Source organism: Xiphias gladius, chromosome 5 (genome assembly GCF_016859285.1).
Source record: "Xiphias gladius isolate SHS-SW01 ecotype Sanya breed wild chromosome 5, ASM1685928v1, whole genome shotgun sequence".
Lineage (NCBI taxonomy): Eukaryota > Metazoa > Chordata > Actinopteri > Istiophoriformes > Xiphiidae > Xiphias > Xiphias gladius.
The window spans coordinates 11,527,043-11,551,758 of NC_053404.1; the positions used below are offsets into that span (position 1 = coordinate 11,527,043).

Below are 24,716 nucleotides of genomic sequence, written 5' to 3' on the forward strand. Positions count from 1 at the left end.
TGCCTGAACGCAGTCTTGCGTGTGTGTCTACACAACAGAACTCCAGACAAGGGAAGGCTTCAAAAACATGCAATATGTGGCAAAAATGTGACATCATGCCTGAAAAGAGAGAAACATCTATGTGAAAAGCTCTCACACGCCACTAGACAGCAATTACCAGCAATGACCTGGCCCAGTCTTCCTGCTTCCATGATTGCTGGACGTAGTTCAATATGGCTTGTGACTAAACCATTACGGAAAGCCTGGCAGGGTAACCCTTTGAATACAGAGCAGGGCTTTCAAAACTGTCCACTTAAAAATTTACAGTAGGTCAATGTAAGGCAGAGTCAGGACTTGTGGCCTACATAGCCACCTTTATAATTACAGAAAATTAATAATTTCTGAGGTTGGTTGGTTGGTTTCTTCTCAGCTTTTGGCAACAGTACTATAAAAATGCACTGACGCACAGATGCAATAAGTAATCTTTTCATTTTTATTAATTTCTTTTAGGAACTATCTTCTTCAGGGAAAAGTTGACACTTTGGGAAATACCCTTATTTGCTTTCTTGCTGCGAGTTAGATTGGAAGATTGATACCACTTTCATGTCTGTACTGTAAATACAAAAATATCTCCAACAGTCGGCTAACTTAGCTCAGGTAGCACAAAGACTGGAAATAGGTAGCTTGGCTCTGTCCCAAGGTAGCAAAGTCAAACCACCATCTCTAGGGCTCACTAATTAACACATTAAAAGCACAAATTGTCAATTTTCCTTTACAGATCAGGCTAAGCTAACTGGCTGGTGGCAGTGGCATCATAATTTGCCTACATACTTGACAGTGGTATTTATCTGCTCATCTAACTCTCAGCAAGAAAGCTAATTGTTCCTTTAAAGGAGAAATGTTGATTTAATGATTTGTCAAATTACATAAATAATTTTGTCAAATATACTGAGCAAAAATTTAGCAGCTTCTCAAATGTGAGGATTTTTTCTTCCTCACTTTTTTTTCTGAGTACTATGGGTCAGACAATTTCTTGGCTCTGAGCAGTTGCCAGGCAACCAGGGGGTACTCAAGGAAGTCACTGTTTCCGGCCAAGAAATTATCCAACACGCTGACAATTATCCCCCCTCCATAAAATGGCTTTTTGTCATTTTTACACACAAACAAGATACAGCGTGTTAATTACTGAGCTTTAGAGGTGCTGGTAGGCAGATTTTGTAAAGTTGGCTGTTTCCCCATTTCCATTTTCTATCTTTATGCTAAGTTATCATGCTGGCAAAAGCTATATATTTAGCGTACAGACATGAGATCGGTATCAATTTTCTCATCCAATTCAAGTGTATTTTCAAAAATGTTGAACTTTTCCTTTAATGCTTCCTTGGAGTGAAGACCCTGAAGGATTTTTGAATATAAATAACATAAAATTTTCATTAGGATCTATGAACAGCACATTCTCTGCATTTCACTACCAATTAACACTTGTCCACAAGCTCTAGCTCTACGTCTAGAGCCAGGTTGCTGCTGCTGCTGTGAAATGTGTGTATCAAAGTGTCAGTTTGTGGAAAAATCCTGTGGCTGACCAGGCACTGATCAGCTGTTAAGACAGCCGCTCTGACACACAGCCCAGAGCCTCAGGCTACTGTCTGAGCTGCTGTCAGTGTCAAGAAAGCACTGTTCACAGGGAGCAAGTTGTCACAACAACCTTGCGCTGGAGTGCCATAAATCTCAGGACAGAAACCAAGACTTTTTCACCACAGTCCCCAAAACTACATCTCACTGAGAGTTGATATTTCCATAACAACCTCAGCAAGGTACTATGAAGTTACCTCTCTGACAGGAAAGCAAGAGTTATCTTACTGCCAGCCCTCTTATATAGAATTTCAGGGTACTTCTTCAGTTCAAAAGTCATCAATGACTTTGACATAACAGCTAGTACTCAAGATTACACAGACCCCAAAACCTAAACTGATTTCCAAGCATATGATTACATTTTTTTCACCCAGGAGATGATCAAAAAAATCCCCTCCTGGATGTTTGAAAAAATTTGGGTAATGCATTGGCATCAAAGATTTCTCCTGATTCAAAGCTTTTGTTCTTTGTGTGGTGTATTAGCAGGGCCAACCCAGACGAGAGGAAAGATGTCATCTGACACCTGATCCAGGCAGTGATGTGAAGCTGGCCCAAGACTTACAACAAAATAACTCACCACACATGAAGGAAATACAAACATTAAACTCATGTGCTCATACTGGCACATACAAACTCACCTGGGACTGCAGCGATAAGGGGCATAAGGCCAGCACTGAGGAATGGTGACATTTTTAAAGCTTTAATTACATGCTTGGCTAATGGGTAGCTGACTGTCTTACTGGGAGAAAAATTACACTATCACTGTCTACAGCTGTGCACAGACAAGTCTAAAACTGACTTCACACAAACACACCTGCCTTCTGCACCTTTGAGGTGAAGAAGCAAAGTGAGGACACTCGCTGCTCTGCCAATATCAAGGCTAAATAGTAACTACAGCACCAGCTCACTGATCTATACTTCCAAAAGGGCACAGACGCGCCTCACAGAAGCATGAAATGCTACCTTGATGCTAATCAGACTCTAAATGAAAAGAACATTATAGTCATCCAAGAGTGAATTCCTCTCATTCAGTTGACAATGTGAAATCAGTCAATGGAGACTTTTTTTGTTCCGCACAGAGTATTGCAGTTTTCATTCATCCAATTACTAATATTGTAATCAATCATATCAGCTTTAGCAGTGACAGAATATGACTCGGGGGATGATGGATGAAAGCTCTTACAGATTGATTCCACTGCAGGGGAGGTTAAACCTTGTTCGTTATACTTGCTGTAACTGTAAAGAGATTTAAACTTTACACTATGTATTGCTGAATCTTCTACAGCAGAGGTGGAAAGTAAAAAATGTACATTATTTATATTATTATTATTACTTATTTGAGTACTGCCCTTCAGAATAATTTTGAATGCATCTTGTGAGGTTTTATACCTATACTTGACTATATTCAGAGGTAAGCTAAATATTGTACATTTTATTATTGTACTCTTTATGGACCAGTTACTTTAAAGCTGCTTTAATCACTGTTTTTGCAATAGCAATGGATCACGAGTTGCGAGGAAATCATTTATTGCAGGTTAAAGGCATAAAATAGGTTAATACTAAAGGATGGTGGAAAAGTTCAAGTTTAAACTTGCTAATGTAACAGATAAGTTTTTGGCTTCAAACAAATGTCAATTTTGCAAGTTTTCATATGCGTACTTTATTTCTCTATATATATTGATTAAATTGTGCTCAACTTCTAGTGACCCTATAAAAATCCTCTAATTTGTTCTAACTTAAACTTCCATAGAAGGAAAAAACATGGCAAAATACTATGAATGAGGAAAGGTTGGACCTTTCCTCATTCATAGTATTTTGAGTGGAGACAGCCAGCATGTCTGTTTCTTGTCACTGTGTTTTTATTTTTAAAAGTGTATTATATACTGAATATACTGTAAGATTTGGAATTATTAGATCAGCTAAAACATTAAGGTGTTTCTTACATGAGTTCAGTGCAGAAACATTTTACATTTCTGCACTGTAAAGCATTTTGCATCAACCTTGTTGTGGGTAGAGTGCTACATAAATAAAACAGAAGAAAGAGTTGAGTTAAAATTTGTAATTTTGTAGTTTTTCTTTAGTGGAGTTTACTTCACTGTAGATTTTATACTTTTACTTTACTAAAGGTGTTGATTACTTTCTTAACTAGTGGGCTTGATCTAACAAAGTCAGTGACCTTTATTGCGAGCTGTAGTTTTTTCAGCACTTCGTGTTCAAACTGCATGACATGAAAAGCAGTTATTCTTTCTTTTAAAATCCAGTCCTTCACTGGCAGTCAGTCAAAGCCAAATGGAGGCAGGGGGCAGGGAAGTGAACTCACAGTATACTGAAATCTATCTTCCTATATTTCTTGCAATCAAAGATGACAAGCCTAACAGTCTGCTAAGTCCTACAGCTCAGTAATTATATGCCTGAAAAACAACAACCACCACGTCTTTGGCAGAAATAGAAAATCATACACAAATATATTTCAACACACATAAAGGAACTACAGATGAGAGCCACAAGGAAGCTGCCTTGAGATGACTCGTCTTACTCTTCTTATCTAAAGAAATGTGGCGGGAAGGATAGTAAATTAGCTCTTGGCTCCACTGGAACCAATTAATTACCCGGGCATGTGCATGTGTGTGTGTCTGTGTGTGTCTGTTGAGTGCCTGGCCTTTGTAATTTGCCCCTTTAACTCCAGAAACAGGCACAATAGCAGAAAGTTATAGCATTAATGAGAGGCAGATATGGTTTTGGTTAATGGCAGCTGTTTTAACACAGAAAGGATGTAGCAGAAGCCCTCTTTGTGTGTTTGTGTGTGTGTGCATGTGTGTGCCTGCCTGAGTCTCCGTCTCCCTGAACATGGCTCCCAAGGGTAAACTGGAACAAAAGAGGAGCAGAGTCGAAGACGGAGCCTGCAAGCATCCAATGTGATCATGTCTCTGCTAGACCAGGCAAAAAGATGCAGGCCTATCTCCCTCTGTCTCGCCTCTCTCATTTTCCCTCTGTCTGTCTCCCGCTTTTTCTTGTTCTGTGTGCTGGTGAGGAGTCTGAAGGATTGTGTTTCACCAAGAGCTGAATGAACTAGTCCACTCTAACAGCCTCCTCAAAAACAGAGACACCAGAGACTTCAGGCACTTTCAGAACCATCCTGCACTCCTTAGCTCCGGGCAACTTGTCTCTCTGGCTCTATTAAGGTCATGCTAAGGCAAAAGCTTCTGTCTGACTAAGGAATGTACTACTTCAGTAATTCTTCTACTAGAGTTGGAGTCCAGAAGAAGAAATTTTTAGTCAGTGGTACAATTAGGAGGTGCACCCCTTGAAACATATTGATTCTGCATTGATATATATTACACATACTGTACATACACATACTTTCATAGGAACAGCTAATGACATATTGCAAGCATCTGCGCATTAAGAAATATATTGTGGCAACACTAAACCATTAGTTTTAAATTTCGAGTCGTAGGAAGTTTGATGATTGTTCAGGTGCACCTTAAACACACACACACACACACACACACACACACACACACACACACACACACACACACACACACACACACACACACACACACACACACACACACACACTCACACACAAACATAACCAACCTGCTGTCAAAATTTGCACACCAACATAGTGTTAATTACACATTCACTGTAAATAAATTAATTTCAATGGTGAGTCGTTCACGACCTTATCTGAATAAAGTGAGTAGCTCCTCTGGAGGTCATGGGATGCATATATTAAAAATTGCTGGTTAATAAGCTTATTTACATCCTGTGAAGATGGAAGCGGGCAAATCAAATGATTTGTGCCGTGTCTTTGAAATTCAACACATTAAAGAGGCTAACTTTTAACATCAGGGCTCGGTGATTAGGAATCTGCTGGGAGCCAGTAATTGCATTTCCTTCTGTGTGATCCAGTGTATTTTCCCCATGAGAGAGGCCAGTCTGTTTTTTTGCAGGGGTAAACTGCCAAAGCAAGGAAGAGTGTGAGCAATAATATTAATAGATGGGGAGCTGTCCATCGTTACATAGCTGCATCATGATGTCTGTATAATGAGTTTTTCACTTGAGGACATTATTTGTAGGCTGCTTCAATACTGTCCCCAGTGATTTGCAACAAAATGGTGAAAAAGTCAATCAAACATACATTTCGTTCATCACAACCTCTGCAAAATGTTACACAAACTCTGCTTGGCAGCTTAAGCCAACATCTCCTCTTTTTTATTCATTTTTTGTTCAAAAGAACTTACTAACCTTAATTCACTCCTCCACTGTGCAGGACGAATATTCACCACTCACACTCTGTTTATAAAACAACGATAGTTGATGGCATTAAAAACCCATATTTTTATCCCAACACTGAAGCTCAACAAAGTCGACACATCTGTGTTACCGTAAGGTATAAAGCTTAAGACCACACCTCATATGACTCCATCATTATCTCACCCACATCAATAGATGCCATTATCTACATGCTTATGTCCAAAGTCTTAATGACCACATTGTCCTTCACCATGTGCTCATTAACCACTGTGACAAAGCCTTTGTGCAGGTAGATTTCCTCTATAAATGCCACTTCGAAGGTCACAGGAAGAAACGAATTAGAGCAAAAGTTGACATCGTGCCAAGGAAGAAACGCTGGTTAAATCAGGGTTTTGCCCTCATTTAAGGAAGTTGCTAATGGTGATGAAGAAAATAATAGCGCATGTTAACCAAACTAAGGTTGAACTACTGCCAGTGTAGCTGTGGAATTGAAATTTCTCTTTGTAGCATTTACACAGGAATCCATAAAGTTCAGAACATATCATGCACTTTCACAGCAGCCTGTACTGTGCTGTGTACAGCACCCCCCTGTGGGGGGCGATGCATTTGAGAAGCTGCCATTTGAGAAGCTGCCACACTTTGTAGACAAGAACAGGAGGGGAGACACGGGAAATAGAAAACAGAGGCTCACAAAGATTTTCTCCGGTTGTCATTATTAATGTTGATCTCTTCGCGCATCAGACTACACTCTTCCTAATCAGGTCTCACTGTAATTTTTCCACACTGTATTTTTCTCTGATCAATGACACTCTGCCCTCTTTTAAAGGCATGAAACTCCAGACAGAAAGCGTGAACTGCACAGTTAATCCACTCTACCGGTATACTACTAAATACTATATACTATATTTACAGAAGAATGACCCTCTCGCCCCTCATGGACAGAAGAATGACAGACCACAGAGGGGCAAGAAAAGATACGCACACACCTTGACAGTGAAACAGTGAACCGGAAGTGGTAACATTTCTATTTGCAGTAGCAAATGTAACAAAGGATTGATTTTGTAAAGTTTGTCTAAAAGTATAATTTAATTTTGTCAGAAAGTCAGAAACATTTCATGGATTAATTAAATATAAGTGAGAACTTTGACCTACAGATTGTGCTACAGGAAATGTTGGAGGATCAACAAAGTCAATAAGATTCACCCTTTGAACACCATGCATACGTATCTGTACCAAAATTCATGGTAAAACTTCAAATATTTGTGGAGAATGAGGTGGAATGACAAACTGACACTGCCATCCCTAGAGGCACTAGCATGGCTAAAAGCACTACATAGGGGCTGTGTAGCGTTAATTTAGCAGATTGGTTTTGGTTTGTGATGGAACAGAAGAAATAGTACATGCCTGTACACAGATGAATTGGTTAGATGAAGACCTGCAGAAGCACGTGATTAAGACAAACAATGCATTTCCACACTTTTTGCCAGAAACTGAGTGAAGCATCGGCTCAGAAATGTTTGGAAGGTCTATTCTGTACATCTACAGTGCACCAGTAATCCTACAGCATAAACTGTATGTGTTAAATATACTTGACAAGTTAAAGATGATGGTGTGTCTGCCCTCAGGTGATGCTACAGTAAAAGATTTATCCAAGGTTCATGCATTTTAACAACATAATTTCATAAAAGAATGATCCATGTGAGTTTCATCTAGTGAGGAACTATTTTTGGATTTTAGATTTGGGAGAAAGAGAGCACTGGTATCAGAGGTACTGGAATTGATACTGGGAGATAAATTTTTGGATTGGTGCTAGCCTTTTCAGAAGAAGAAGAAGAATCCTTTATTGGCCATGTGTGTCTACTCACAGGAATTTGACCTCTGCATTTGCACCATCCACAAGCAGTGAACACACACACACACACACACACACACACACACACACACACACACACACACACACACACACACACACACAAACACCCCAAGCAGTAGGCTGCAGTGTCTGGGGAGCAGTTGGGGATATAGGTGCCTTGCAGATTGTATTGTAGCATTACCAAGAAATTGACCGATACAACAACTTGTTTGCCAAATCTGGTGCATAATACATAATGGTAGAATTTACTTTGAAATCAAATAATAGAGCTTGTTGTATTTCCAACTGTTTTACTACTTTATGATAATGTTGTTACTTTACAAAAATTCAAACACAATATCAACACGTAAAACCTACCTGTGGTGACTTTAATAAATATTAAAAAATAATTTACTATGTATTAGGGGCTGATATTAGTGCTTTTACACAATAGCTTGCGTATACTGTAAGCACACACGCACCACACACACACACACGAACACACACACACACACACACACACGAACACACACACACACACCACACACATTCAAAACAACAATGCTCTTTTCAGCTCATATCATAACTGCCTTGCAGCCACAACGAAGCCTTTTAAGACTTCTTATGAGAACATTTGTGAATATTTGAGGACATCACAATCAGACAGTTAATTGCAAGTCTTTGGTGTTTGGTGCCACTGTGCCCCCAAAACAATGACAACACAAAACAATTATCCTTTAATTGACCCAAATGGGCCATGTAACAAATAGAAATCACTTTGATAATATGTCATCACTTCCCTCCAAAAAACAGAGAGTGACAGGGAGTAGAGGCTACAAAGAGTGAGAATACACATCCTGTCTGTCTGCCTGTGAGCCCGAAAAAAATCTGAACACTATATGTGTGATCACAAACACTATCTGTCAGAACAAATCACATATCAAACAAACGATGCAGTATATCTTTAACATTTTTTCGTCTGAGTAAAACTATAAAGATAGAATGATCAAAAACTCACCCCTTCATTTCGCTAGGAGGCGGGTGGATGGTCTATAATTGTTATAAGAATGCATGTGTCAGCAGGTATACAGTAGGAGAGCAGGTGTGTATATGTGTGTAAATGCACTGAGTGGCCTCAGGCTTTATGTTGGTGTTTAATGAGTTTTGTGGGGGAAACACTAAGGTTTCCGGGATAAAAGTGAGAAGCTGAGCCAGTATTAACTCTCTGAGTCATAGCTGCAGGCTACCCTACTAACTGGATTAAGCAGGTATGGGCAAGGTGCTTTGTGCCCTGTCTGCTGAAATGAAGGCTCACACAAGGACAAGCTGAAACAAACACACAGACTATAGAAACAAACACACACCAGCAATCTTTGTATTTTTCTATACATTTCGTCCTTTTTTCTTACTTTCAATGCATACATGCTGCCATATTTCCCCCCCTGTAGCAAAAACAATACCATCAACAACAGCTACACCAGCGTCCCCGACAGATGAAAAAACACACAAGCTGGTATGGCAGTGTTTCTATAGCTGTGACAAGTCTAATTTAAGCTCACAGCTAAATATACAATACAGTGCAACGCTGCCCCTGTGAACCATGCAGTTTTATGATGCCTTTGATGGCTCAACATCAAAGTTGAATATCATCACTTTAACTCTAATATATTAATTCACTCTATGCTTAGGTTCTGTCTCATATTGCTTGAGATGAAAGAAAAAAAGGTAAAAAGGTTAGCTTGCCCTCACAATGCAAATTCATGCAGTGTACAACCATTACAGCATCTAAGAGCCACACAAGACACTGATTTCTTTGGATTTTGGTTGACTGACCTAAATATCACCAAAATGATCGCAGGTATTAATTTGGAAATACCTTCCTATGCCATTACAATAACAATACCAGGTTGTGCTCCTGATTAATACCCCCGAACAGCCCTAAATCCCCAGGGGTCAGTCGCAAGAATACTGGGTGCATTTAATGTGTTGTCTCTTACTGTTGTTGATGCACCAGCCCTGGGGTCCATCTGGCCTTGATCGTAGGCCAAAAACAGATGTTCCTGTTCCTGTTCTTTGTATATGTTTGTTTTTGTGTTTATGTGCATGGTTTCTTCACCCCCTTAAAGCCTGTATGTGCGCAAGGCTGTCTTCCTGACCCAAATGTATCTATTAATGCTGAAATGCATTTTTGTCAGTGTGAGTGTACCTGACCCACTTGTATCAGTTTGTTTACTTGCAAGTTCCTCTGCAAGTGCAAGTTTCCATCTATGCTTCCTTATATCGATTTTTGTGTTATATTTTAAGTGTGTTGTTCACAGAAAGTATTGGTATATACATGTCTCTTCCTCTATTTTGCATACATGATATGTGCATGTTTATGTTTTTTTATGCCAGCAAAGGCGTCTTGCTTTTATACCCCTGAAGGAAGATAGTGCATGCATTTTGTAGCTGATGATCAGTCAATTAGTCGGCTAGTCAATCCACTAAAAATTTATCTCCATTTTAATAGGTGTTTAATTTTAAAGTCATTTCTCAAGCAAAAATGTCAAACATTTTCTGATTTCAATTTGAGATATGGGGATTTGTAGCTTTTCTTTGTCATATGTCATTGTAAATTAAATATCTTCGGGATTTGGACTAATGGTTGGATAAAACAAGGAATTTGAAACATAACCTCAGGCTGTGGGATATCATAGTGAGCATGTTTCACTGTTTTCTGACATTTTAGACAAAATTTAGAAATAATCAGCAAATAAATTAGTAATGAAAATAATCACTATTTTTAGTGCTAGTGTTTTGCAATGCAATACATCATCAATGGATGGAACCATGATAAGCTAGGCAACAGCATTAAGTGCCTTAAAGAGAAATTTATTTTCCTTTTTTCTCCTACAAGATCACTTGGGACATGTTGTTATTTGTGTGTGCGCTGGCTCCTCTGCACCCTACGGTTACTCATAACACTCTTCTCTGTGTAGGTTCACAAAGACATTTACGTGTATATCTGCAGAAGCAGAATTCCAGCTTGAGATGTTGTGAGAACTCTTTGTAGGGTCTTGGGATCATTTGGATTTGACCACAATATTTCTCTGTATTATCTTCATCTTAAAGAACTTGTCTTGTTTAAGTTTTCCATCTTAAACAAGACAAGCTCATTCGATTTAAAAGAGACAACTTCCAAAGTAGAGTCATCATAATCATGCTTTTTGTATAATGTGAGGCTAATTTGGGCTTTTATTTTTAATACAGCTGGACAGTTACAAAAATTCCCCTTACAGTGTCAACATAAGTGGCGGAATTACAGTAGTTTAGCAGTGTTTAACACAGATCTGCATAATTTCTGATTACCCTCATATAATTCTGCAATGTCTACCATATTCCCAACTTTAAGAAAGTTAAAAAAATTTTTTTGTAGTGAAATACTAGCAGACAAGACAAGCTAGGAATTCAGCTCTTCTTATTTTCAATCTTGTTCTATTATACCAATGCAAACAGTGTTCTCCACCTTCATAGAGATCCAAAAGCGGATCATCACATGGTTATACAGATTTGTATTGTTCAGATGCATTCAGTCAGTGGACAAATTCAGAACAAATTGAAGTGTATGCGTGTGACAGTGTCTTATAACTGTACTGCTATTTTTGCCCCAGCTGAACATCTGCATATTTATTATATATTTGCTGAGTAAATTATTTCTGTTCAAGTGAGCATGTGAAAATATGCATATATTTTATATATATGCATATATTTTTATATTTTCCTTTTGTATGTCCATATGAGCGTGCATACAAGTGAACCTATTTCTGTGCCTACCAATGAATTCTTGGAGCCTCCAGACAACTCGGCTGTCTGGGAAGACTGAAACATGATGACGAAATGCTTTCAGTCTCACACTAACCTGCATTTCAAAATGTAAAGAGAGGAGCAAAAGACTGGAGAGGGAGAAGAGGCAAGAAAGTCGTTTAGGGTCACTTGAGGTAGATTACTGGAGAGAGGCCGGTGATAATGAGAGGAATAGAGGAACAAAGGATGAAGGAGATGCAAGGGAGGATGAGGAGCAGAGGTTGGATGAACTGAAATTAGGGTATGGGGCAAGGATAGAGGAGGTTGGAGAGAGTGTTAAAGAGGTTAGGCAGGAACAAAGGCAGCAGTGAGTGAGGAGGACAAAGGAAAGGATTAATAGAAGATGAGTTTAGATGGAAAGAAAGAAAAGGACTGAGGACTTCAGAGGCACTTCAGAGAAAGGAAAGAAGGGCTAGAAAGTGTGGCTTTGCTATGAGGAGTGGGATTTCCATAAATAACACACACCACATGCCGTAAAACTACAGTTCCTCACATCTCTGCAGTCCAGTCCATTATGTCATGCATCAGGGGAGTAGTCCCATAGAGGTAATTGAATCAGGACATGAAAACAACAGGGGAACAGGCAAAGGGTGAGTCGGTCAGGCACAGCTAGAAGAGCAACAGTTCCCCTCTTTTAAACTAAAGGGAAAAGAAACGCCAGGGGAACATTGGAATTCGGAGTATCTGGGACTGCGGTGTCCAGAAAACTGACTCTACATGGTCTTTCAAAGGAGCCACAGCTCCAGGTGCAACACAGTGCAGATCTGTTTAACATCCAGTTCTACTCCAATTCACCCTGTCTTTTAGTTTCTTAGTCCACCTCTACTCCTTATGTCTCTGTTTTCACAAACAGAAAATGTTGTGGGGGAAGAAGCCAAAATTGGTCAAGAGGCAGCTTCAAGTACTCTGTTTGGGATGCGTTTTTATCCGGGCTTATCAAGCAAAGTACTATTATTGTAAACGGGAAATTGCCTGTAAAAACTTCCACTTTGCTACCTTATCCCTCAAACTGGAGAAAATCTGGATGTGAAGGTTCATTCTGGGAGCAGCATGTAAATAAACATAAACACTAGGTGTAAATGAGTCTAAGGGGAAAAAAAACAGTGACTTAGCCATGTCTACAGCTGCGCCAGACTGTTAATGTCTGCACTTTTTCTATTAGACAGGACCCTCTGGCTGCCTCATACAATTATGTTATTCTTCTGGGGCTGTGAGTGTGGGTGTCTGCATTGTAAGACTGTGTCTGGAGGTGATAAAACAGCAGACAGCACATAAATAACAACTTAATGATCCCCTCCACCCTTAGGTATAACGATGACGATGGAGTTTTCCAACCCAGGACGCTGGTGGGGGTGGTTGGAGAAATCTGCATGTGGTCTCCAGGTGTGCTAAACTCCAACTCTTTTACTTCTTAACCTCCCAACTCGCTAAGTGTATGTCCATTTTTACTTTGTCAATCATTTATTATCCTGCCATTGCTGTATAGGCATCTATAAATTTATTCTTTCCCGTGTGAAACTGATGTTGTTGCAGTGATGGAAATGTGCATCTATTACGTGCGAAAGCTTTCTGTTCTCAAAAGAAAAGACACAGCTGGATGATCTGCATTAATCAACCTGTCAAGTTGCATTCCTCACTGTAAGGAGTGTATGAAAGTGGTTATGTGTGGATGTGTGTTACAAAAGGAGAGAATCTTGTAATTTTGAGTGACAGACTGTGTGGGACCAGACACTGAATCAGATGTTCAGCTAAATTATAGTCCAGCCACTGTGGCAGAAAGTACGATTTGTGTAATTGTTTCTTTAGGGACATTCTGTTACTACTAACAACAGCAGAAAATCATGTAACTGTACACTGTTATTAATATCCTTTACCTCCGTCACGGTAATTTTGCTTTGCAGCTAAATTTGGATGCATATTATTTGTTTTAGAAGTATTTTTTGCCTTTTCTGATGAAGGTATTTTTAATGACTTGCCAACACCTAGCTGGCTTTTGAAGATTCTGAAAAGTAAAATTTCCAAAGTTCATCGATTCACACTGTGAGAGAGGAAAAAGCGACTAAGAAACACTAATGAGTGCAAATCAAAGATGAAACAAAGTGACCGTAACCTGCCAATTACTATAATTTTTTTCAGTTAAAACTGATGAACCCTAGAGATATAAGAGGTTGAGAAATTACACTAGGAGCATGCATGTGTGTACATATGCAATTACTGAAAAAAACACATCTTTTTAAAACCAGGCAAGAAGAAACATATATTTGAAAGTGTTACTTATGATATATGGGGCTTGGAAAGGGGGAGAGATGGAGTCAGCGTGAGTATGAAGCTCCGCTGATGACAATGATAAGTCACAGTGGGTCCCATTGTGTGCAGACCTGCTGCTGCCTGTGGGTGTTTTGGACTGAAACTGCTGCACAAAGTTGAAAGCGCTGTTGTTTCAAGCCTATTAAGACACAACACTGCCTGTAAAACTGAACACAAGGGTTGCTGGTGTCCTTGGATAAGTTACTGCACCCAACCCTGCACTATGACATTCCATATCAGGAGGTGGGTGAGTGATATTTGAGTATATTTCCCTCAGGGGATGAATATAAGTATTGTATTAATATTATGGCTTTCAATGCATGGCGAAAAGGAGGTTGGGAGCTGTAATGGTGTTAAGAGAGAGGAGAAAAAACATCCCCCTTTCTCGCAAAACAATTCTGAATGGTTTTTAGATTTCTAGCTACAAATTTCAGCTCTTGCACCACAAGCAGAGACATTAAAAAAAAAACTCAACAATCTTTACTCGCACAATTACCTCCTGAGTATCAGCTGCAACAGTTTCCATTGCATTTTGTGATACAGCTCCTTCTTGTGTGCTTTTCTAAAGTCAATAAAAAGATGTTAGCCCTGCAGGGAAGAATCTCCTTTCACCCTTAACTGTTAGACAGAAGGGAATACTTTTCTACCCAGAGAGCCTTTGGGAGACAGCACAGACCACAAAATAGATCAGGATGCAACAGGGCCCTTGCTTTGGAAGGGCAGAGGTCTATTTTTAATGACAACAAGACCACTGTAACAAAGTGGTTTGGTATAGCAAGTCCAGAGGAAATGTGTCCTCTGTGTGTGAGTTCACTCCCTCACTGTGCCTGTCTTAGGAGTTCTGCAACAGTTTAAATCAAAAAGAACTGCAAAAGTTTCCTGCAATAAAATCAATGTATCCTCCATTTGTAATGATTTGACTGGGATGATCTCGGCTTATCCTCATTAAGGAAAATTAACATTTTACTAACTTCTTTTCTCAGTAACAAGCTTCCAGGATGAGCGGTGAAAGAGTATGTGTTTTCATGCATCTGTGCACCTTCCTCCCACAGCTATATGAACTGTATATCTATTTAAAAGGATAGCAGGGAGTTCGGGGGCCAGTTAGGGTCATGTCTGGTCAAGCTGAGGTCAGCCAACAGGAGCAGATTCATCTCTGAGAAAGTGACACTGGAGCCTTTACTTTCGGCTACTCAGAGTCACCCTACTGACCTCCAGAGGCCCGACACACACACCTGAGAACAGGTGAAATAAACAGCAGAACTCTTCATATTCTTCATATTTGTACATAGGGATATTTTTGCTACTGCCTTGACTCGCTCAGGTTTGCTTATTCTTGGGGATTTATTTGTTGATTTCATCTGTCTGTCCGTCTATCTGGCTGCCTCTTTCTTTCTCCCTTTCTCTGTAAAATCTCAGTCTACATTGTATAATGCTGCAGGGTTTAATGCTCATCTCTGCTGTTAAGACAATATAACAGCACATGATATAACACCTTCAAATGTGTGTTTACGCTGGAATGTGTGTTTTTAGGCGCTTTGGTGTTTATTTTTATTTGAGTCTTCTCTTTGCTATGAGTGAGGAGGGAGAAAAACACATATCATCCCAGAGAATCTTTAAACATCCACTACAGTCCCAACAGGGCAGCGCAGAGGAAGAAGCGCAGGCAGCGAGTCAGCACAACTCCTGAACGTAAGTCACTTCTTAGGGGAATTCAGCAACATAATAGAGCTACAGCAGGAGAATAGAAAGATTCTCTTGTTTCATGAAAAGCATAATCAGACCACTGTATTAGCCAACCAACACAGTTTTTGGAAAAAAGACACTCCTGGCAATACCACTAGAATTACTCCACTGTCTTTTGCAGCAACTGATATCCTTATCGCTGAAGTCCAGTACTTAGCTAGAACTTTAACAGACTTAATGTTCCATCACAAAGTATCCCTTGAAACCAAATTCCCATTCTTCTACAGTGGTATTTATTGACTAATGACAACTTATTCTCATGCACAGTGGTTAAAAAAAACAAAAAACAAAGTCAAGTCAGCTTAGCATACTGTAAATGTGCAGTCAACAAAATAAGGTGTTCACTGCTGGCAGACAGCCAGACAGCTAAGTTTCTGTCTGAGAGCTCATTCTTCCTGATGGTTTATTCAAGGAATAATGAAATGTTATTCAGAAGAAAAAATAAGTGGTTTGTTATTCACTGCTGGTGGTTTAGATAAGACCACACATACTTGGTGTGGTTTCACCTTGAGAACTGAAGCAGCATTGTATCTATGACTGGGTTAGACTACACATTCACATTCGTGCCCTAAAAAGACCACTAAAGGGCATGACTCATGAGAGTCTCATGTCTGGAGTGGGTGTAGAATGTGTAGTGTTTGCAGGCAGACTTTTGGAAGGCAATGCAGTAGATGTATGTGTGCAGAAGCACTCTACCATTATGACCACAAGACTGTGTTTTCTTACTTGTTTCTCGCTTTTTGCTTCGCCTGTCTTTCAAGGACATTGGTTTTGGTTTCAGACACACAATGAAGTCAGAAGCTCCTCAGTGAAATACTACAAAAATTTCTACACTATTTACCCTACTTAAAATCCTGTTTAGTTTCCTTGATAGAGACTTGATCCTTTACAATAATTAATGTTGTATGTCAATGTTAGCTCTTTTTGACTGATGTTAAGTACTATTGAATTAAAATTTAAAATTTTCTTTTACACAAAAAACATGCAGAAGAGATTGCAATGTTTTTTTTCAGCCCTGAGTAGTGTCTGTAGTCTTCCTCTCATGCTGCATATGGCCCCAACAACCTCCAGCAATAAGATAAGGCAACCTTTATGCAGGTTGGAAGAAGTACCCTGATCCTTTTCTCAAGTAAAAGTACCAATACATTACTCCATTAAAAGTAAACGTCCTGCTGTCAAATCTTACTTAAGTAAAATTACAGGAGTATTAACAGCTAAATATACTTAAAGAATTAAAAGTAAAAATGGTTCCTGTGACTGATTTATTATTAATCATTACATTATTAGAGTGTTAATACTGATGCAACAATGCATAAGTAGCATTATACCGATGTAGCAGGTTGAGAGGTAGGTAGCGTATCTTCTTTTTATACAGTGAGGTAGTTTAGTCCAGTGGATCCCAACCTATGGGTCGAGCCCCCTCCAAAGGGTCGCAAGATAAAGCTGAGCAGTCATAAGGTGTTTAATGGGAGAGGTTAGAAGAAAAAAAACATTGTTAGGGCTTCATTTCTTTTTAAATTTTTCTTTAATATTTGCTTTTTTGGGAAATATTGGATAATTTTAACTCTTTTGGCCTAAAACTGTTATTTAAATTATATCACGTGAGAAGTTAAGAGGGGAAGTGTCTCTTTTTTTGTCAGCTAACAACTCATAGACATCTGCAAAGTGAAAAGGAGCCCCAACTAGACACAGTTTGTTTTTGAATGTTTTCACAAGCCAAAAAGGATGGGAATCACTGGTGTTATCCTTAATAATGCACTGTATTATTAAAGCCCATCATATTTTTTTATGTAAAATCTTAATCTAGTGAGAAACTAATAACTACAGCTATTAAATAAATGTAGTGAAATAAAAATATTACCCTCTGAAATGTGGTGGGTGGAATTATTTAAGTTATATTATATAAGTAGCATTGAAAGGAAAAAAATAGGGTAAGGTACAAGTACTTTAAAACTGCACTAAAGTACAACACTTGAGTAAATGTACTTAGTTACTTTCCACCATTGTATGTAGCCTGAGGAAAAACCCAGGGCATTAAGTCCCCCGTCGCTCTGTGCTGCTCATAACTGTTAATTGTTTTGAGTGCAAAGTAATGACTGAAGGCAATTAAGATGAGCATGTCGCCAGTTTGGACTTTAGTAGCAACAACATCTGATTTTTACAATAACAGGACACTGGAGAGATTTTAGTGAGTAAGTCAAACTGAAACTGTAAAAGTGAGGAGATTGAAAAGTGAGGGAGACATGTACCCTTTATTGCCTTTGTTTCTGTTTCTCTTCCTTCATCTTGTTTTGCTCTGTCAGATCTCCCTTCTCCCTTTGTATTGCTCTCCTGTGTTTCCCTCATCTTTCCTTCACTTCATCCCTGTGCGGGCTTTTGTCTTTCTTGTCTTGTCCCATCCTGTCCTGCCTGTCTCTCTGTCCTGCCCTCTCTAAGGACCTCTAAAACTGACAGATGAATCCAGCAGACGGATGCATCCAGGGACCAACTAGACCGCTGTCTCTGGAGAGGGCTCCTCCTTGTATATATAACAATTTATCTCAAACCTGCTCAGCCTGCCTGTAAGCTACTCAGTTCTTGTATCACTTGTATCTATCTCTTTATATTTCCTTTTTTTTCTTCCATTTGCCCTTTCTTTTTCCATTCAAAAAGCAGGCACCTCCCCTCTTTGTCTGGGAAACTTAGATTCTTATCTTTTCACCTCTATCTGTACTGTCCAATATCCCTTTCTCTCTTTTTATCTCTCCTCTAATTTCGCTCTGCATCTCTCTTCTGTTCCCATTTTTCCTGCGTGGCCGAACTACAAGTAGTGGGCCACTCTATCTTTTAGATGGTATCACAAACTTTCATATAAGATCGGATAAAAAGAATATAGCACATTCTGTAATTCTGTTTTTCATTTATCTGATGAGGGAAGCATCTTCTTGCAACTTGAATATTTTTTTTCGAGGCTATTGCCCTTATTACCCCTTCATAAAGATTTCAAAGTAGAGATAAATGTTTTCATTTGCTGAAGATTAAAGGATTTTCTGTATTTATATCCTCTCACTGATCAAATTAGAGCTTCTCTGGTTGTTTGCAGCACTGCGATAGATGAAGCTCAGCTAGTTCACAACACATTACATCAAAAGAGCTTCTTATCGTGTAATGATATGCTCTATAAAGATAAGGCACGGTGATGCATGTCCCATGAGGAGTAGAAAAACTCAAACCCACGAAAGACTTCAGCTACACTACCTCTTCCTGCTGATGTGAAGAACATATGGCAAACACAATATCACATGACACACAAATAAATACACCGATAGTACACATCCATACACCTGCTTTAGAAATAGGTACACGCTGCTAATTTAGCTTTGACTATACATAGTGAAGAGTGTCAAAGTCTCACAGGACACAGTCCAGTTTTTCTCTCACCTCAGAGGTACAAGCTGCAGCCTGAAAGCAGAAGCTCCTATAAAAAAGAAATATACGAGCTGAGCGCTATTATCAAATGATCCTCTCATTCATGTTTCACAGTCATTTGTCTTCCAGAGAAAAATAGCTGGGTGACAGCCCAGAGACAAAAAAACTGTGTGTGTCTCTGTGTGTGTTTGGTGACAACTCATGACTCATTTCACCCCTCAAATGGTACTCTGTGGCACTCAATCAGTCAATAAACAAAGAGCAGCAAAGCCTCTTTACTCGTTCTTTTTCCATTTCTCATTTGAAAATCCTATTTTCACCTCTTTTCCCCTGACTCATTACACCTCGACACACACTCTCTGCTGCTCTCTCCCCTCTCCCATCTTCCTCTCCTCCCCTCAGCTGCTTGCTCTCGCTAGCCTCATACTGACATAAGTGCAAAAGAAGAGTACAACAAACTCCAAACTTAAATAAGTTTACAATAATCGCTTCTCCTGTTGTCATGGAAGTTTGGATCCATCTCTTTTTAACCTTTCAAACATCTTCTCTGCCCGATCCCCAGTGAAAAAGAGGCTTTGGGGATTATTTAATCGTGACCCAAATATAGTCTCTCTCTTCTTCCTTTGCTGGCATCATGGTTAAAAGAGAGATTCCTCTGCTATTTGAGTGGTGTTTGAGGTTGTAGTAGAGAGAGGGACAGAGCTGATGTAGTGTAACAGTGCTGGTGAGTGAAGGCTGGTTTAGCAGTGTTAATTCCCTATGAAATGTGGACATGAAACTGGATGTTTTACTCAAACTACAGACATTCATTCTTGGATCCAAGCAGTAGAAATAAAAGTGCAAATAAAAGGATCACATATCGCTTGCCTGCACTTCCCCGCTGCACTGTGAACTCACTGTGAAAATTATTTCCCTCACCTGCCCCTGTGCTAATTCTGTTGTTTAGCATGCAGTGTGAAATTACCACGGCATCCCCTGCCTGTTTTAAAAGGATCTGTCCCACAAGAGAACTGATGTGTGTATCTGTGTGTGTTTGTGTGTTTCTACACAAGCACACATGCACTTTGTACCACTTCATTTGCAGTTCTTTTCACGAATCAGTCTTCATTTTGCATGTGTGCGCTGTGCTTACCCATTAACTCACTTTATTCAACCTATGTATCCTTAACGTATGATATTCTTTACAGAAAAAAAGTCACAATGTGTTTTTAAAAAATAATAACACCCTGACTGCTTCCTTTTTCAAAACTGACCTTGACGGCAAGAGATGTAACTCCACTGCATCTGTATGGCAGCGAAGTCGCCATTACACAGTCTTTTGTGTGCGGACAAACAACACATGCTATAGGGTTGCATTGTGCATCCCACTTGATAGAATCCTCACGATCTCTATGGCAACCATCACGACACTTTGGCCTTTAAAGAACTGAGGTGGCATGGATGATAAACTTTCATTTTGCCAATGTTTTCTTTTCCTTTGCGACGAACGGGCACTCAAATCTCCTGCAGGAAACCTTGAAGTAGAAATAGCAACATTGCATTACACTAAATGAGCGGGAATGGTAGAAAACAAAAACAAACAACAACATCAAAAAAATAACTATTTACTTTCATGCTGGGAACACTCTCTGTTATATAGGGGTCAGAAATGTATCTGAATACACTCTACTGGCACAAATAACCACAGAACCCCAAAGAGCACTAAAAAATCAGTGTATTCTAACATGTGGGATCCTTCTCCGACAGTACTACAGTCTTGAAAACAGAAGTGGCTGGAGGAACAAGGGAGGGATGACATACTGGCAAAGAGGTTGTGATGTATAAATAGCCTGTGGTAGTGAGGGGACAAAGCGCAAAAGGGAAGTGCAGCAAACCGCTTCAACTATTGTTTGAGTCTCCGAGTTTACGTGCATAAGATAAATAAATCTTATGCTAAAGAGAATTTGTTAAATTAGGGCTTCCATGCAATTCACAGCCAATAAAACCAGATCTTTTGTGAGGCAATGTGCACAGGGACGAACTATCCTCAAGCCTCATCTTGCTGGTGTCAGATAAATAAGTAACTAAACGGTCTTAAAGATCAGTGAGAGGCCAGAGGGTAATGGCTGTTTAGTTTACACGTGCATGATAATTCCTTTCACTTTCGCTCCCAACAGGGCTAGACCCCCGAGGGGATGCCGAATCACAAAGGTTGATGACAATGGGATTGTCATTCAATCGGTTTCCATAGCGACCCAACAGCCTGCTGTGGCCACTTGGGTCATTTTCATCATAGAATTCTCCTGGCTGGGACTAATTGCTGTGTTTGTGCTGACGTTCTGTGTCAGAGCCTGGGCAAATTCCCAACACAGTGCAAATATCATCACACTAATCATATGCTGCTCTTCACTCAGTGCTGGAATGTGTTACTGGTTTCCATACTATGGGTTCATCTGGATCTGCTGGGGCAGGAGCATTAAGAGTTCATGTTCTTTAGCACTGCAAATAACAATAATTTCCATTATTGATTAATATGCCAGTTATTTTCTCAATTAATCAATTATTTTTGTTGTCTACAAAGTGTCAGAAAAAAATTACATCACAGTTTCTCAAAGCCCAAGCTGGCACGCTCAGTTTTCTTGTTTTACCAACAGCTCAAACCAGGGCAACCAGCTGTAGGAAGTTTTTAGCTTAAATATTACTTCATTAATAATCAAACTATTTGCAGATTCCTTTTCTGATCAAGTAATCGATTAATCGTCATTGCACCTCTAGTGTTGTTTTTTCTCCATGGAATGTTTCTCTAGCGCTTCAGCTGCAATATAAATTGGCAACGTTTGCCAAAAGGCATCATGTCACATAATTTCTTCTTGATTCAGCACTTTCATACCATCCCTCTCACTCTCACTCAGTATTTCTTTTTCATCTCTTTTCCCTCTTTTTGCCTGGGGGATTTTAGTATCTGACATCTAATAAATGCCTGGACACTGTGAGTCTAAAATGATTCTACCATCTGGGTAAGGGCATTTTTTCCATTGGTGAGCACAGTGTGACAGGACGGACGAGCCACAGCATCCTCATGGGTCTGAGGCCATACAATCAGAGAAAGCTGACCGTGTTTATCAAAACAACAGCTTTCAAGTCCCAAAAGCTAGCACAACCAAAACAACCACAGACCCGTGTGAATACCAATGGAATGGAAAAGAGTATGCCCTGGGCTTTATACTTTGGACACGACATATGAGTGAAAATTTTCACGTTTTCTAAAAAGCTGCTGGCCCTAGGCTTGAAAAAAACACAACAATGAATAAGGGAATAAGTTAACAATTATGTTCGGTTAATCGTGCACTAATTACCATGATCAGGATTAGAGATATGCATTCACCCAAACCTGCTGCAGGGATGGTAAGAGCCAGGGAAAGACCCGTGAGCTAACTGAGGGGCTGTGAATTCATGTAGCACCTGAAGTACATATATTGTCTCCTTCCCAACACCAATCACCTTTTAACCTATAGTGCAGGTAGAGCTTTTACCATTGCATATTTCACTTGACTAATGTCAAGTGAATGTCTTCTTGAACCCGCTCATTGACAAATAGTACATTGTGACTTTTGTGAAAGTGAAATGCTACAGTACCTTCAATTTAAAATTTGTTCAGTGTAAGAAAAGACCAAGTGAAACTTTTATTCAAATAACTTTACAAAACTGTAGGTAGAAACCTTGAAGGACTCAGCTCTTCCTCTACCATTATGTGAGATGCCTGAAGTTTGGTGTATATGGGTCTGAAAACCTTAAATAGGAATGTGTAGAATAAAACAAGCTTGGCACATCTACTTCCATTAAATGTAAAATTCTAGTATTATACTGAACACAGTCTGTGTGTCTCATAAAGGGCATGTACTCTGTTAATTTCCTATGTACATTCAAAACGGTCATGATTTCACCTAAGCAAATGAAATTAAAATTTTTGGTTTAAATCGTAATGCGGGTTTTCGACACCAAGAAACACCTTAAAAGCCATTCATATATATATGCAGGGACAATTGCTCTACATCCACTTATAACACACAGCTTTATTAGAAAAAAGAAATGAGAAAGAAAAAAATACCCCAACTAACCAGAACACATCTGAGTGTGGAAAATGTTCCAGTTTAAATTTGGGCTGTTAAGGCACTGAGTGATTTTAGGGATTGGTGGATGGACATTTTCTGGACTATTTTCTTGTTTTAAGAAATCAGACCCCGTAATATTTTTCATGCGTCGCTCAAAATGCACTTGTGCACTTGCTCCAGCGCAGGAGACTGAGTGCTACTGAGGCTGTTGACTAGGATAACAGACCCTAACCAATTGTCATAAGATATTGAATGAGGACAGAAAAGCCCACTAGTGCTGTGAACCTGTTAAATATAACGATTTGATGAAAGCTCTCAGACAAGGACCTGGTGAGGGTTGCACTCTGTCAGCACCACCAAGTGGTCAGTCATCGCAAAGCAAAATGCAAAACTTCTAAAACTGATTATTTACGTTGTGGGGTTTTGGATTTGGAAATCGGTGTATTGTTCTGGTAAGATGCTGGCATATTCCCATTCCGCTATATGTTTTAAACCTCTTTAAACAGGTGATGTGTTAAAAATAGGGTAAACGACGAGCAAGAGAAGTCACTGTTTTTTTTTTCAGGAGAAAACAAAAACCATACGTTTGGAAACTGAATGGCTGCAGAAGCCTGAGGCATTTCTGCATAATAAAAGCCAGTGCACAATCCATAATAAAATACGTTTCGTCTTACCAAGTGAGGTGCCCAACTCCCGTTCATCTAGCAGGGAGCGAAGCTGCGTGTCTGGTCCCGATGAGAAGAGTTGTAGGGGGAAAAGAATATAAATATGAGCTGGAGATGAAACAGCCTATCTCCAGTTCTGCTGTGTGTTTTGCCAGAAATCGACCTCGGTAGAACTCCTTCTCTCTCTGCAGAGATTCCTCTGCCTTCTCTCTCGTCCTCCGGATCCCTGTGTGCTATTTCTGCCCCTCAGAGGAGCGCTCAGTGCCGGTGGCTCCTCGATGCACGGTTTGTAATCGGACACCGTACTGTCGCGCTGCGCAATAGACAATATGCCTCCGCTCTTTGGAGGGGGGTGGGGGGCGACAAAAAAAACAAAAAAACAAAAAAAAAAACACAAAACTTTACTTCAACTGAAAGAGTCACCGTTTGTGTGCACAAAAATCCAAGAGGAGTGGAGGTGGGTGATGTGTGCAATGCTGCTCTCAGTCGCAGCTGCGCATCTCAGAGTAGGGTTTTGATGGCTAAGGAGTGCCCCCCCCACTTTGCTCTTCCACTCCAACAGCTAGGAGAGACGTGGCAGCGGCGCACAGCTGTCCTGCAGGTGGAGGAGAGGACTACAGCTCACTAACCGCTGCAGCTACAAGTGGGGTGACAGAGATTTGGACAGTTTGAGCTATTTTGACATTTTTACCTCAGTGCAATATGGTGCTCTATTGATTCAAACAGTATTATTTATTTCTTTCACCTCTTTTCACCTGCAAATACCCAAAAACTGTGCTTTCTATGACAGAGCTGGTAAGGATTCCTTTTCAAGGACGTTTGAGCAGAGAGGATGCTTACTAAGATGAGGCTTGAACCCAGCTGTGGATTAAGTGCTTTGTAATTGCACTATACAGCCAAAAGGTGTTTTAAGTTGAGAAAACACGCAGTTTA

The 24,716-nt window shown here is 39.7% G+C and overlaps 1 protein-coding gene across 2 annotated transcripts in view; it reads right to left on the reverse strand.

The window, feature by feature from the left end:
* sema5a (sema domain, seven thrombospondin repeats (type 1 and type 1-like), transmembrane domain (TM) and short cytoplasmic domain, (semaphorin) 5A) overlaps nucleotides 1–24,239 on the reverse strand; it is a 127,480-nt gene extending 103,241 nt beyond the window's left edge. For both annotated transcript variants that reach the window (XM_040127508.1, XM_040127506.1), the window contains exon 1: nucleotides 23,793–24,239. The gene's annotated coding sequence lies outside the window, so the exon portion shown is untranslated. The remainder of the gene's footprint in view (nucleotides 1–23,792) is intronic.
* Between the last annotated feature and the right edge of the window lie 477 nt (nucleotides 24,240–24,716).